The 2,500-nt window shown below is 37.0% G+C and overlaps 2 protein-coding genes across 2 annotated transcripts in view; one reads left to right on the plus strand and one right to left on the minus strand.

The window, feature by feature from the left end:
* LOC138024826 (uncharacterized) overlaps positions 1 to 2,500 on the plus strand; it is a 437,788-nt gene that overhangs the window by 102,718 nt on the left and 332,570 nt on the right. The gene's annotated exons all lie outside the window — the stretch shown is intronic.
* LOC138024839 (uncharacterized) overlaps positions 1 to 2,500 on the minus strand; it is a 29,632-nt gene that overhangs the window by 905 nt on the left and 26,227 nt on the right. The gene's annotated exons all lie outside the window — the stretch shown is intronic.

Here is a 2,500-nt window from a genome sequence, read left to right on the forward strand (position 1 = left end):
ATCTTACTTTTCTCAAGAACAATTTCGTTTACCGTAAAACGTCTCATTAGAAAATAAATGCGTTGCATACAGGCTTTACTTCGCAGAACCCCTGAATAGCGGAATTATTCGTATATCCAAAGATGCATCTCAACCTGTTATGTTGTTAACAACGGCGGACAAGTCAATCAGCGTTCTCGTTGACTTGAGCGTCGTTCATGTTAAAGTTCCCAATATCAATTTGGGTCAAGTGACACATGGGTACGCACAGAATAATAAGAGATATTTCAATAAATATTATATGTGTATTTATTATGCAAATGTGTTAAATTAGCACCCGTTTTGCTTTTAAAGTTGAGAGAGGGCTCATCGTTAAAAATCTGGATTTTGGAAAGCACATGGGCAAGAAGCAAATATTTATCAGTGTCAATGGAAGTGACTGCTTAAGAGCAGCTTTGGGTGCATTAAGAAGGTGAAGACATATAGGAAATATTGAGGACTTGCATGTAATGAGGCCTCTAGAAAAGCACTTCACGGTTATTTTGTAGTCACGGGAAAACAAAGTCCTCACGGTTTCGAGACCGGCTCTTCAACGTAATTACTGCACATGAGTGAACATATTCCTGTATTATTATTATTATTATTATTTTAATATGTTTAATTTATTTCTAAATACAAACAGTAAATACAAATACAAACAAAAGTTTGCGTTACAATGGTATTTGGCTTGAAATTCTTGAACAGTTAGGTATTGGCCGTTTTCATTAGAAAGCTGTTGGATCGAGTGGATACCCTTCATAAACCATTCCCTTATAAATAACGGTTTCCCATCAACTAAGATGTCTTTGTTATTAAAGAGGATCGTGTCGATTCCTTGATCATAATTGTACAGAGTCTTGATTTCGTAAAATGCAATAAGTATGTCTCTATAGAATGTCGGAATAAGCGTTAAATATTTGACATCATAGTTACATCGAAGCAGAAAATTAAGGCCTCCATGTTTGTTAAAAAAAGTAGTCTGGTACTACTTTCCAAAATTAACTGCAGTTATCTCTAAAACTAAATCTTTTGATCCACGCAAGTCTAAGCGTTTTTCTTGTAAGTTCGATGTCAATCATCCGTAGGCCCTCTGTGGAAAGGTCTTGATACATACTATTGCGTTTTATTTTGTCCTTCTTATTTTTCCAAAGGAACCGAAACATTTTATCTTTTACCATTGACACTATTTCCTTAGGGACGTTAACATTGGAAATTGAGTATATTAAGCTAGACAACCCCAAAGATCTAATTATAAATACTTTTCTATAGAGCGTTAATCCTCTTGATTTCCAAATATCTAAATTGGTCTGTAGTTTTTGTACTTTCACATTAAAGTTCATCTGGTTATTACCTCTTTCATCATAGGAAACGTAGATTCCTAATAATTTGGTGGGAGTGTTCATCCATTTCATCCCTAGCGGTTTGGTTCTATTATTCAACCATTTCCCAAGCGAGAATGCTTTTGTTTTCTCTACGTTGAGTACTAATCCGGAGAAATTCCCAAAAGAGTTCATAGTTTCTAAGGCTTGTTCAGAGGAAGCCACATCGCCACAGAAGAAGTTGGTATCGTCTGCAAATTGGCTTAGTTTGATCTCTGAGCCAAAAATTCTGATACCTTTAATGGTTGAGTTTTGTCTTATTTTGTTAGATACTATTTCTGCTGTTAAGATAAACAGATATGGCGAGAGTGGACATCCTTGTCTGACTCCTCTAGAGGGCTTAAACCAGTCCGTTGCCAAGCCGTTGTTCAAAGCTGCGCTTTATTTGTCCACGTAGAAAATCTCGATCCATTTTCTTAAGCTGTCACCAAAAGTCACCAAATATAAGACCATTCCAGGGAGTCAAAAGCTTTCTTAAAATCAACTGATATTAATATACCGGGAGTATTGTTCATCCGTAGGTGCACATCTATTAGCAAGCCTTAATAGAGCATATGAGCTCGGGAGGTGATCGGACTCTCAGCGTAGGGGCATAATTACGCTTTTACCGAAAGACGACGCTGAATTATTGCTTTTACAGAATTGTCGTCCCATCACTTTACAAAATGTGGATTATAAAATGCATCCAAAGCCATTGCAAGGCGAATTGAGCCAATGCTCACAAAGCTCGTACATGCGGACCAAACGGGCTTCATAAAAGGGAGATATGTTGGAGAAACAGAAGGGTCACGCAATCAGGCATCAATATTAATTCCGTAATTCAGGACTCTCATTTGATTGGCTATCTGTGAGTTTCTTCCATCATTGACCAATCAGAATTATCGGCTTGTTTCCTCTATTTGCACTGAATTAAGTCTGTTCTACACTGTGTACGTGTTACCTGAAAACTGCGTTTCTCTTAGCCAATAAGAATGGCTAAAGTTTCTATTTATATATAAGGTGGAAGCATATGGGGAATATTGAAGAAGTGTATGTTCAAAAAAGCCGTAACGAATTGTGGCTGATAGAAAAGCTGTAGGTTATTTCCGAATCGAAACCCACTG

Source organism: Montipora capricornis, chromosome 11 (genome assembly GCF_036669925.1).
Source record: "Montipora capricornis isolate CH-2021 chromosome 11, ASM3666992v2, whole genome shotgun sequence".
Lineage (NCBI taxonomy): Eukaryota > Metazoa > Cnidaria > Anthozoa > Scleractinia > Acroporidae > Montipora > Montipora capricornis.